This window comes from Ovis aries, chromosome 12, assembly GCF_016772045.2.
Source record: "Ovis aries strain OAR_USU_Benz2616 breed Rambouillet chromosome 12, ARS-UI_Ramb_v3.0, whole genome shotgun sequence".
Taxonomy (NCBI): domain Eukaryota; kingdom Metazoa; phylum Chordata; class Mammalia; order Artiodactyla; family Bovidae; genus Ovis; species Ovis aries.
The window spans coordinates 77,247,626-77,261,283 of record NC_056065.1 but is presented as its reverse complement, the minus strand read 5'-3'; the positions used below and the strand labels follow the sequence as shown (position 1 = coordinate 77,261,283).

The 13,658-nt window shown below is 43.8% G+C and overlaps 1 long non-coding RNA gene across 1 annotated transcript; it reads left to right on the top strand.

Moving 5' to 3' along the window:
* Positions 1–1,840: 1,840 nt before the first annotated feature.
* On the top strand, positions 1,841–12,022 carry LOC121816067 (uncharacterized). The gene is made up of 3 exons (XR_006055533.2): positions 1,841–2,066; positions 3,002–3,094; positions 3,283–12,022. It is a non-coding gene; the product is annotated as an uncharacterized LOC121816067 (long non-coding RNA).
* The last annotated feature ends 1,636 nt before the right edge of the window (positions 12,023–13,658 follow it).

The window sequence follows — 13,658 nt, the reverse complement described above, 5'->3', positions numbered from 1 at the left end:
GTCTGAGTACCCTCCCCTTGAGGATACAAGTTTAAGGCTGAGTTAGAAGTCTTAACAGCATCCAGCAATTTGTCTGCATATCTGAGCTACAGAAAAGTTCACATTCTCAGTCATTATGGTTGTAAGTGCTGGTGAGCAGAGACATTGTGCTGTCTCTACATTACATCAGGAGTTTCCACAAATCATACCCGAATTTTCATTGGAAGGACTGATGCTGAGGTGATACTACTTTGGCCACCTAATGCCAAGAGCCGACTCATTGGAAAAGACCCTGATGCTGGGAAAGACTGAGGGCAAGAGGAGAAAGGGGTGACAGAGAATAACATAGTTGGATGGCATCACTGCCTCAGTGGATAAGAATTTGAGCAAAATCTGAATGACAGTGAAAGACAGGGAAGACCGGAATGCTTCAGTCCATGGGGTCACAGAGAGTCAGGCATGCCTGAGCAACTGACCAACAGTAACCACAAATCTTAAAAATTTCTAGATCTCAGTGTCTCTATATGCAATGAAGGGAATAACAATACTTGCATTGCCTTCCTGATTGTGTTATTGTTGAGTATCAAATATAACAGTGGGTATGAAAGATCTTTGAGATGTGTTGAATGCTGGGTAAATAGAAGAGGTTGTTATAGGTGAGCCTGTTTTCTTAAAGACATTTTAGGATTTATAATATGGCATGTATTCTGGGCTTATTTAATAATGCAATTTAGAAGATTCAATTCTGCCATCTATAACTTCCACTCCTTCATAGATTTTTCTTCAGTAAGTTGAAATAGAAATTGACATTTTTAATGTACAAAGAAATATCTTTAAGTGACAAAAATATAGATATACTTTTTGTTACTTTACGTGATTGGCCTTGAACAATTATAAAAGCACACACATACAACTTTGAAAGAATGAGCGAACATATCATCACAAGCTCATTGATTAGTCTTTATTTTATGCTTATCACTGTCACATTTGGGCATTTTATTAAATTTTGTTTCCTCAACAAATTCCTGTGTAAATGAATATACTTCATGGTTATCTTACACTATACTTAGAACATTGGGGCTCAAACTTGGAACCATAATCACTACTAATTTCAGACACATTAGAATCTTAGATAGTTCACTGAACATTCAATAGCAACATATTTTAGTTAATCTGTGCAGTGACTTTAGCTTTTAGTTATACAAGAGTTTCTCTGTTGTTTTCACTATGGAATGACTAATAATTTTTTATTGATAAACTTAGGTGATTCCCCTCAAACTATTTTTATAGTTTATTATATTTATATTTATTTATGCTTTTGAACTGTGGTGTTGGAGAAGACTCTTGAGAGTCCCTCGGACTGCAAGGAGATCCAACCAGTCCATTCTGAAGGAGATCAACCCTGGGATTTCTTTGGAAGGAATGATGCTAAAGCTGAAACTCCAGTACTTTGGCCACCTCATGGGAAGAGTTGACTCATTGGAAAAGACCGTGATGCTGGGAGGGATTGGGGGCAGGAGGAGAAGGGGACGGCAGAGGATGAGATGACTGGATGGCATCACGGACTCGATGGCCATGAGTCTGAGTGAACTCCGGGAGTTGGCGATAGACAAGGAGGCCTGGCGTGCTGCAATTCATGGGGTCGCAAAGAGTCGGACACGACTGAGCAACTAAACTGAACTGAACTCATGCATTCATTCATTCATTCAGCAAATCTATGAGCACCTGCTTTATGCAACACAATGTTCTAGGCGGGAAGAAAAGTATGAGTCTGTGTGCTGGTGGGAGGAGACATGTAATAGAAGAGTGCGGTAAAACGAGAGATGTTCTGAAAGTATTACATGCAATGAACAGAAAGCAAAACCAGACATCACCGTAGATGAGCCAATAGATAAGCGTCTGTCTAGAAGGAAGTGGTCTGTGGGCAGTGGCCTTTGAAGAGCACGGATGACGTGAAGGAGCCGCCTGTGCAGACGGAGCGGGGGACACCCTAGGCAGAGGGGACAGCTTGCCCCACAGCTGGAGGAGAGCTTGAAAGGCCGGAAAGGCTGACGAGAGGCCGCGCCGGGCGAGCAGGTGGATTCCAGGTGAGGTCAGGGTCAGGCCGGAATGAGAGTAGGGTGAAGATGCATCTTGCAGGTCACAGTAAGGAATCAGGAGGTCAGCAGGAAAGTCACAGGATGCAACCGGAGAATTCTAGGCAAGAAAGTGACATGGTATATTTTATTTATTTATTTTCTGAGGCCTTGCCGAACCGTTTCCTTTTAGTTCGTGGGTTTGTTTTCCTTTCGGCTGCCTGGGTCCTGCTTGCCGGGCGGGCTTTCTCTAGCTGCAGTGCACGGCCTTCCCGCTCAGTGGCTCCTCGAGGTGTGGAGTGGAGTGTGGCCTCCAGGGGACGTGGGCTTCTGTAGCCGTGGCTCATGGCATGCGGGATCTTTCCACACCAGGGATCAAACTGGTGTCCCCTGCATTGCAAGGCACACTCCTAATCAGTGGACCACTGGAGAGGCCCGTGCTATATTCTATATTTTAAACACTAGCTTCTCCACGGAGCACAGTTTGTAATGGGAATGCGTGCACATGGAGAATCAGAGAGACCAGATAAAGCAGGTTACAGAAATGGATGTGAGTGGTAACAGTGGTCTGGACATTCACAGCAGGGCAAGGTGTGCAGAGAGCATACTGCATTTAAGGCCTCTCCGGAAGACAAACCCCACAATATTCATGTATCCTGGGCATGCAGGGGGAAGGGGAATCTAGAAAATGAGAAAGCCATGTGACTTGGCCAACCTCATCATTTCAATTAGTTCTTTTAAATGTCGGAAGCCCTCAATTTTACAGCCCCCTGGAAGGGAAGGAAGTATGTAAGAATCCTTCAGACTTCTCAGAACTCCTCTAGAGTTTCAAGGGAAACAAATTTTAAGCCAGGGGAAAAGAAATCCAGTCCCTCTGCGTGTCTGAATGGGCTTTCAAGCCTCCCTCAGAAGAAAGGTATTGAGGCCATTCTGTCTTTATATTCTAGAACTGGCATGTGAGTTCCCTGGAGTGCTTGCCAAACCAGTGGACACATGAAGTGCTTTGCTGATGCATCGGTATTACTCAGAGATTTCAAAGGGTTAGGAAACCAAGTTTAATTTATGATTTTAATTTTTAAATGTATGTATTCATTATGTACAATTTATGTATTTAATTTTTAAATTAATTTAAAATTTTATGTGCTTTAATTTTAATGTGTGTTATTTATAGTAGCATTTGTAAACTGTGAGGTAAAATTAAACATGCCCATGCATTTTTTTTTTCTAGATAAAATAGGAGGTTAAGAAACAAGCTCCTCTGCAGACTTCAGGTTTGGCCTTAAGGACAGGAGAGACCACTGGAGCATTCCCTTTAAAAGACTGCAAGTTTGGGGACATCTCTGGTGGTCTAGCGGTTCAGACCTCGCCTTCCAGTGGAGGTAGAACATGTTTAATCCCTGGTCGGGGAGCTGAGAACCACACGCTTTGCAATCTAAAAGCCAGAATACTAAGAAAGAGAGAAAAAAAAGACTCAGAATTGTTAAAAAATTCAATAAAGACTCTAAACATGGTCCATATCAGAAAAGTTTGAAAAAAAAAACAAAAAAACAAAACCCTGCAGGTTGGAGCAAAGATTCTTACAGGAGTGGAGATGGAGTATAGATGAACCGGGCGAGAGGCAAAGGGAGTGTCTGATCTGAAATATCACAAATATTGAAGCACAGTCACCAGGAAAGATATGCAGCAAGGGGGACGGATTCAAGAGGCATCTGGACATGGTGATGAGCCGGATATGAGCCTGGGGAAAGACAAGAAAGATTTAAATAGTATGCCCGACTTTTCTGTCCTTGCCGCTGGTGATTCTGTTCACAGAGACGGGAAGCAGTGGAAGTTAGATCAGGAGAGATGGTGAATGTATTGGCTATGAGGTATTATCTGCTGGAGGTTCAGAGGGAAGATGTGATAGACCCACAGTCCCCAACTCAGGAGAGAAGTCCGTCCAAGCCGCAGTTAGAAGGATGGAAATCACATGTGCAAGAGTCATCGCCTAAGCCATGGGGGGCAGGCGGCGGGGAGGGGGAGAATTCCTGACAAGAGAACAGAGCCTCTGAAAAAGTACAAATACACTACAAACAAGAAGCAGAAGCAGGAGGGAGTGAGCGGCTGCACAGGTGTCCGGAGAGGGAGAGAAAGTGCACAGCATCCTGGACGATGAGGAAAGGGGCTGCGTGGACGAATAGGTGTCGGCGTGCAGGACATGAGGACACCATGCGTTTACAGTCACACCATGCATTTACAGACCTTCCAGTTCTCCTTAGCAGCTCTTAGAATCTCAGCTCAGTCTAGAGGAGGTCGCCAGTTGGAATAATTCCAGAAAATGGTGGTGGACAGAATGGGGCATCAGAAGGGAGACAGGGCAAGAGAGTTGAGGACACTGACCGGGCTGTAGAAAGTCACCAGGGTGGGCTCTCACAGGAAAGGAGCATGAGAGGAAAGGGAATGAAACGTGGAAGTGGATAACAGATGAGAAAAACGGAGGGGCCAAGGGACTGGAGGCGGCCAAACGGGGGGAGCAGTGATCGGGTTGGCAGGGCTGAAGGTGGTGGTTACAGAGCGGGCGGGCTCATTTCACAGTTTCAGATGCAAATTGTCCTAACCTCTACGGGATGAGCAGGGGTGACTGGAGGGGGAGAGGAGGTGGGTGTCATCAGAACTGAGGAGGTCAGTGAACCAAGTGGCGGACGGTTCCGTATATCGCCCTGTGAACACTCAGCGAAACCAAGGTGGCGGCAGGGCGAGGGATGAAGACGAAATCCGAGAACCTGAGGCCTGGTCCCAGAGAATGAGAAGGACCGGAGACGTTGATAGATAGTGGTCAAGAGGAGTTAAGTAAATGTGTCCCAACACTGGGAGCCTCAACTCAGTGGGCGTCAGCGTTCCCACGAGCAATCTCCACCAATCCTGGGAAGACGCTGTGATCTCAGAAGCCTCTCCCTCCTCATTCTCCAGTGTCAGCCTCACTGGTTAGGCTCTATTTTAAAATGTTGTTTTTAACACCTCAGTGTTATCTTGCTGGATGTGTTTCGGATCTGGTAACTGCTTGGGAATTGATCACTGTAAGACAAAAAACAACATCAACACATATTTATGTCATCTCTACTATGAAAAGCATTATGAGGGATCAGAAAAGAGGGAGATACTGCCCAGCCTTGAAACAAATTAAGTGGAGAAACTTCCTTAGTGAAAATAGGATCACGTAGGTTCTATATGAGAAGGCAGGCTTAGAACTGAATTCTGGATGGCAGGAGGTGGTGGCAATGTGGAGAAACAATACCACTCAAGGGAAGTTCAAAAACAAGACCCAAATGATCCTCTAATTCTACCTGTGTGTGCATGCCCAGTCGCTCCAGTCGTGTCTGACTCCTTGCGACCCCATGGGCTGCAGCCCTCCAGGCTCCTCTGCCCATGAGATTCTCCAGGTAAGAATACTGGAGTGGGTTGCCATGCCTTCCTCCAGGGGAATCTTCCTGACCCAGGGGCTGAACTCATGTCTCTTATGTCTCCTGCATTGGCAGGCGGATTCTTTACCTCCAGTGCCCACCTGGGAAGCCCCTAATTCCACCTACTCACCTACGATTAACCTAGCCTGCAGTCCTTTGCTCTGGGCGATGGCATATATCCATATATTCGAGAGTACAGGTGAACATGCTAAGTGATGACCTCCAGCCTCCAAACAGATCCCCCATGGCCGGGCAGTCTGAATGGAAGTTTCCTTTACTTCGTATGATTGGGCTGCAGCGGGGGACACATTCAGGAAACTCCACAAGGGCCCTCAGTGTTTCCTTGGCTGAAGTGGAACTTGCAACCCTACTTGGAAAAGGATCCAGGGTTTGCCTTATTCTACAATTTGATGGGTTTCAAACTCTAGACCAGTTGTAGGACATGAAGGCGCAGACTGATGTCCTGGGTGAATTCGTTCCTTCAATAAACGTGGGAGCTTCCTTGTTGCAGGACATTTGAGGCCTTTCGAGGGGGCCCAAAGGCGAACATGCCTCCTCAGCTGTTCCACTAAAGCCAGCGTACAGTCACTTAACAGTAATGTGTAGGAGGTCTGGACGGAACACGCTTGGATGACTACAGTGGGTATTCTCCATACACATGAAATACTCAAATGTGCTACACCAGAAAGGGAATTAATAAAAGGTATTCAGCACCCTGATGAGAATTCGTGTGGTGTCTAAACTGGAGGAGAGCCGGCTTGAAGAGTGCCACCAATCCCCCACTTTATGACCCCGAACCATCCTCATCTCCACTTGTCTGATACTGAGACAACAGGAGAGCTGCCTCGCTGGCCTTCCCTGGGGGCTCAGTGGTAAAGACGCCGCCTGCAATGCAGAACACTTAGGTTTGATCCCTGGGCGGGGAAGATCCCCTGGAGGAGGAGGGCATGGCCACCCACTCCAGTATTCTTGCATGGAGAATTCCATGAGCAGAGGAGCCTGGCGGGCTAGGGGTCGCAAAGAGTCAGACACGACTGAGCGACTGAACACATTACACCTCACTGGTCATTGTAAGGACGGAACAAGGTGATGTGAGGTGCTTGGCACGTTACCCGGCACGCACAACAGGAAGGTGCCTGCAAGGGAGGACCACCGTTAATATTTAAGAGGGCAACATCTCTCGTTGACAAAGCTGACATGGGGTCACTCCAACAGGGATTCTCATCAAGCACTCCGATGGTTATAAAGCATCTGAGTCTGTTCTTGCCTCTGAGAAATGAAAGTAATAAAGCTGAGCCTGTGAGCTGCTGTAGCAGTCAAACAAGAGTGACGGGCTCTTCACAGGTTTGCAGGGAAAAGCCCCCGGGTACTGCTCGCGCTGTCGTCCCCTTTCATGCTGTACACAGGTCTGTGGATCCTGAATCCAGGAAAATGAGTAGAGGGGTGCAGTCCGTGAGAGCTCACCTTCTCACCCTGGGAAGGTAGGGTGTGATGTCACGTTCTATAAGGGAACCCCCCCTTAAATCTTTACAAAGGCACTGGAGAGTTTTAGGGATCCGCTGAATTAAATAATGCTGGGATAACTGAAGAGTACCTTCTGCCTGCCCATTAGATGCTCATTTTGCATTATCCAAAACAGTAAATGAAGGAATGGTTTTGGAAAAAGGATCATGTTCCTTCCCTGCTTAGCTGAAGCTTCTTTGATATTGTTAGCTTTTAATAATCTCCCACCCCCACAACTTCTCCAGACTATAACAGCCACTCAAAAACGTTTACTCCATTCCTGAGTGTCACTAATGGACAATTTAGGCTGTTGAGAACTGCAATTAAGCTTCTTTCAACATCAAAATCAACTCTGAGAATTCATCATTGAAGAAAAATGGGTTTTGTGCTTCCAAATACAACTGAGTTCAGCAGAGAAATGAGATGAACATTTACCTTCTGTCATGTCCAAAGTTAACCAGGGAAAACACACACACACACACAGACACAGACACACACACACAGACACACACAGACACACAGACACACACACAGACACAGACACACACACACAGACACACACACACACACAGACACACACACACACACATTTTCCTGACAGGCAAACAAGCAAATCACAGACAGAACTGCAGGACAGGGGGATATAAAGGGCAAAAACATCGTGAAAAAGCTGGGCTTCCAGACCCCTCCCAGCAGCCTCCGAAGGATGACTTCAGTGGCTTCCTTAACGAGCTCTGTCACTGAAACCCTACAGTCATTCCTGCACGCATAAAGGACAAATAAGCTGGAGAGGACGACTCAGATGCTTTCATTTTTAACTATTCACCAATGGAGGAGAAGGCAGAATGCCTAAGCTAGCTCCCGGTGGCCAATAGGGTAGCTGTGTGTCCCCCACATGACTCGCTGCCCCTGCCTTTCACATGAGCTGTAATCTAGTTCAATTCAGAACTGCAGATAGTACAGGCTTCAGAGCCGCCAGAGATGCCTGTGCACAAGTGCCTGAGTTCCGAGGGACTTTGGAAACACTTGGCTATCCCCCTCCTGCCTGGACCCGGGGACTCTGCACCTGCAGGACAGACAGCCTGGCCACCGCCTCTGCCGTGCCTCCAGGGACGTGGAACCAGCACAGATAACCGTTTGGAAATGGTGAGTATCCATTTCTCTCTATCCAGTGTGTTGATGAAAATAGTTTTGTCATAAGCATCCGATATGTGAAGATTTTTTTTTTTTCTGAGCTACTCTTTGATGTGTGTCTAGAAGGCTATTCAGCTGGCAGGGAAAGGTTTCAGAAACAATTGTTGCATGCTGGATTCTGTGAAAGGGAAAGAATGAAAAATAAAAGTCAGGCATTCCAAGAGTAGCTGCAGGAGACTGCCCCTCGAAACATCGCTCCAGCACGCTGCTTTGTTCATAAGAAAAAAAAAAAATGAAGGCACACACGTATGTACTCACTTCTCTTCTTTTCGCTCTTAAAGCCTAATCAGATTTGATCTGTCCCCAAGAAAAATAAAAGACAAACTTTGCTGACTCCACAGATGAGGGTACCATCCACTCTCCAGACATCTGACAGTTATTATAATTAGCTATGAAAGACGGCTTAGACACTTGGGGGCAAATAGCTCTTAAATTCTGAGCAATGGCTTCAAGCCAGGGCTTTCTTTCTATTTATTTTTTAACCACCACTTTTCATGTTCTCGTCGTGATAGAGACTGAACTGGTCTCAGGGTTTTCGTCCACAAATTGTGAAATCAAGTCCGGGCACAAGGGGAAGACTGCTGAAAGTGGCCAGTGTGAAGACAGACGAGAAAGACAGCTTTCTGTCCAGGGATCCAGGCTTCCGTGTATAAGGATTTTTTTTTTTTTTTAATTCCTAACAGGGTGGAGGATGTGGGGGTGGGGAGGAAGCATTCGGAAGAAGCTGCTTTATAGAAGAATGCTTAAAGAATAAAGTAATTTGGGATTTCTTTTGACTAGCACGCAAGGGTACGGTTAGCATCTAAGTCATATTCGTGGTAAGATTTTTTTTTTTTTGATGGAGTTTCAAGCAGAAGCAACATACAAAGCACCTTTTTTATTTATAAAATAATTAGAAACAAATGGGGAGGAATGATCTGCACTCCTGCTTGCTTTTTTACATCCAGTGAGGGCAATCCAACCAGGCACTATGACTGCACTTCTAGAAGCATCCAAATCCTTAAAAAGTTATACGCTAAGTCTCCCAAGAAATTAAAAGGTCAATCACATCAATGTGATTTTTCGCTGATGAAGACTCGGACCGGCAAAACCTCCAGCCCAAAGGGAGTTTGTGAGAAAGCCCCATCCTCCTGATTTTTGAAAGAGAATATTAACTCCATCAATTATGGAAGGGAATTATTCAAAGGCTCCAGACATAACTAATTATGGCTTAAAGAGATCTACCAGAGCCGAGCGAGTGTTCTAATTATAAAAGTCCAAGACGGTAGGAGTCATTCTTTTTTTTAAGAGGACTTGGACACACATTTTCACATCATCTTTTTTAAATACACCATTTTTTTTCTTTGTCTGCTCCTGTTATCCACACCTCCCCCACCGCCGCCCACTGTGCGCCGAGACACCTGAAGGCCAGACATAATGATCAACAGAGCCCGGCCTGTCTGGATCGCAGCCAGGTCCCCCGCTACAATCAAGGAGCCTGCGTGCAGTGCATGCCGGACCTATCCCACTGCTCCGCAGATCTGGGATGGAAGTCTTAGACAGACTGCGGAAAGATTAAAGACAACAATATCCCCTTTCTCCTACCCCAGACGGCCTCGATTTTTTAACCCCTTCCTTGCCTCCAAGACCAAGAGGTCTTCTCGGAGCCCATGCACGTCCCCCAGGGACCCTCCTAACTCCCACACCCTATTCCATAGACGCCCACGCCTCATTTGGTACAGAAATCGCATCTCCACAGACCCACTGGGATATTTTAGGATTCACAGCGGTGCTCACAAAACAAAACGCGGTTTGTTGGTGCGGGGGGGGGGGGGGGGAATGCATTTCTGAATGAACTTGAGCTGTATGCAATCTGGAGAAAGTCAAAGGTCTGTGGAAAGATTTCTTGCAAACCTTGCAGAAGGTTATACTGGTTTCTGATGATGCTGTTCTTTAAGCATCTCTCTCTCTCTCATGCACACACACACACACACACTCACTCCCAGAGACACACTCAGCCAGGCACGTATATCATTCTATCGCAGAGAAACCCAGGTTTGCCGGTGATGTCATCACATATAAAATTTCGCCTTTGTGGGCAACATTTTCAATCACCTAATCACCAATGTCTGCTGGGTTTGTGCCCATAGGAAGTTCTCCTGTTTGTGGGGTTAACCGACACCCACAGGAAAGGACCATTTTATTTGCAACTATCTTTCTTTTGAAGATGTGCTGTGCGGTGGGATGGCCATATTCATCAAGATACATGCAGTCAGGCAGAGTTTCCTGACCCTGGGCAGCCTGATTAACATGCTGGCTGAACATTTCAGAGGTGGCTGAATTTCAATGATGTCAATAGGGTGTGGAAACGTGGAGGATTTTGAAATCATGTGGATAAAAATGCTGCGGTTCTGATATCTGTTGTGACTTGGTGATTTTTATTTGCTACTCAAATTTTTGTCACCTAATCAGTCATTTTTGCTATTTACTTATTGCGAGAGGGAAGAACCCATACAAATGATTTTTTAGAAGTAACGCGCTGTTTGTGTACTTTGGGGTAGATGATAGGTGGGTTAGAATTTTGCGGGCTGGTACAGCATTTGTATTTATTTTCAAGTCTATTTTATGGGTCTTACACTATACAGTTACTCAGCAAGCAACTGTTCACAGATTTTTAATGATGTGTATATTTAAGTCCATGATTATATTTTACTGAACTCAAATAGAACAAAGTTTCATAATTTTACCAAAGCACACTGCCATATCTGAAACACAAACAGAACAACTGTGTATACATAACGTCTCTTAATTACCAAGTTTGGGTCTGTAGTTTAAATTAATCTTCATTAATATAGAATGACTGGGTATATTACCCGTTCTTATATACTGAGTATTTGACATGTTATTTTCTTAATTTTGGAATTTTCTCTTAATGCTTATTTCTTGGACACTAAAAAAGGGTTAACTTTGAAAGATTTGCGAATCGCAGGTACATGAACAGCAGAAATTATTTGGCGCAGATTAATGAGATTCATTTTGTTGCTGTGACGTGATTCTTTCGAAACAAGTGAAGAGATGTCTCGTTCTCTTTGGCTTTCATGTTACTATTATTGATGAAAGTATACAGCCTAAAGAACTAACACATTTTGTAGTTAGAACGAGCAAGCTCCACAAGTTAGGTGACATTCTGCGGGGTAAAGCTCCAGTGTGAACTAATAAATAACTTTTCTGAGAAATTCTTGGACCTGACTCCATAATTTTTACATAAACGGATCTCCCAACATTCTTGCCTGAGGATGAATTATAGAATTGTTTTTATCAAAGATTAAAAAACAAGCACATAGTTGGATTTAAATTTCACCTACTTTCTAAAAGCAAAACATAGCATGGCCCGCTGGGAATACACGTTACTAAAAAGTCATCTTGCAAAGAAAAGAAGATAATGGACTTGATTGAAACAGTTGAACTACGTAACGCCAATTCAAGAACAAATGGTTTTTCAGAGCATAACAGAGAAAGAACAATTTACTATAGGACAGCTGATTCCTCTCACACAATAGTAATGATTTATTTGAAATGGCAGAACAAACATAGCAAACATACAAAAACAATCAATGACATCTGATGTCAGGGATTTATCAGGATTCTTGTGTTTCTTGGAATAGAATATACCTAATTCAATTATTTCTCAAAAGACTAGTCGAAACCTGTAATCTTGTGTAACGTGTGTTGATGTTATAATCCTGTATTTTTGGACCTGCATGTATCGCGTATAGTTGATGTAAAGGGCATATTTTGCCATAGTCTTATGGCAAAAAATAATTATTAAAATGGTATTATGTTATAAACAGAGTCTTAAAGATGTTCTTGAGTCAGTTTATTAACATTTTAAGACAATGAAATTTGGGTGGTGATGCCAGCTAACTAAGTCTGTGCTCAGATACTGGTTAAATGAAGGTATTGATGGTATAATTCTTGCAAATGCCTCATATCAAAAATATTTTTATTATATTGAAACACAGGACTCTTACTTGGCAAACAGCAAAAACCATATTTTTTAAACCTTTTCTGTTTCTTACCATTAGGAAGATGATTTCTGAAAGTGGACTCACATTCATAATTTCTTTTCATGGAAAGAGAAATTTGGGTTTTGTTTTGTTGTTTTCAAGCTAAGCTTTCAGGCATAGGGCTTGGAAGCGTTCTGAGTGGATGCCCAGCCGGGCACCGCACAGGAACTGCACAGGAGCCCACCACCAGCCTCAAGGAGGAAAGAAGGGGAACTGGTTTGGTTGGTTGCTCCAAGCCTCAGGTTTTAGCCTTCCAAGCCTCCATGCAGGCTGCACTCTAAATCCATTTGAGGGAAAACTATCAAAGTCATTTTCACCATTTTCGCGAGGTCCACGGCCCTGTGGATACCCCACGAGGGAGATGTGTCTGAAGAGTGATTGAGCGCCCTGCTACTGCCTGAGACCCCGGGAAGCTCAGGGAGGCGCTGGGGTCAGAGCGGCTCATGAATCACAGATAGGAAATGAGCTGTGTATCGCATATTTGGAGGCTTAAGGAGGAACGCTGGGGACATTTTACAGTAAACAGATTTGGGGTTGATTTTTGGCACACCTTTTGAAGCATCAGTCCTGCAGTTCAGCTGAAATAACTTTTTATACGTATGGCTAAGACCAGATGGCCCTGCGCTCCTTTCTTATTTAGATGAGATTTTCCTTTCAATAACATCTTTCTTCCTGACCTGTTTAAAAATTCCAGCGAATGAAATCAGCACAGGATTTTCAATTCTAATTGACCATGTGCAGAGGAAGGGCCAGTGGAGAAATAGTGGAGGCATTGTGAGCCTCCTTGCCTCAGTTTTGTCTTTGTGTTTGCATCTTACCAGCCAATCTAAACGAATCAAAGATATTTCATTTTTACTAATATTAATATAGCTGCAGAGTTAACCCTCAGTGCAAATTATTTGAGATGATCGTTTCTGCCATTTCATTATAATTCATTTTTTTTTAAGTTCTCAGGCACTTCCATAGTCTCTCAACTAGCAGGAAAGCTATTTATTGGTTAAAAATGCACCAAGATTTAGCATACTGGTTGAATTCAGATGAAAGAGGATGATGCTAAATTTATTTTCCTTGTCACTTGAATAAGGCATCATTATTGGAACATGCATATATATATATATATATATATGAGTGAGTGAGTGAAGTCGCTCAGTCGTGTCTGACTCTTTGTGACCCCATGAACTATATAGCACATCAGGCTCCTCCATCCATGGGATTTTCCAGGCAAGAATACTGGAGTGGGTTGCCATTTCCTTCTCATATATATATATATATATATATATGTATATATTAAATTTATCATGAAAAATCCACTATCTAAAATTCTTGGTTCATGATATGTATAGTTATTATATAAAGAAAAGCTGTATTTTTCTGGACATTTCATTTAGACTTGGAATTAGTAAAAGATCCATCAAGAATTG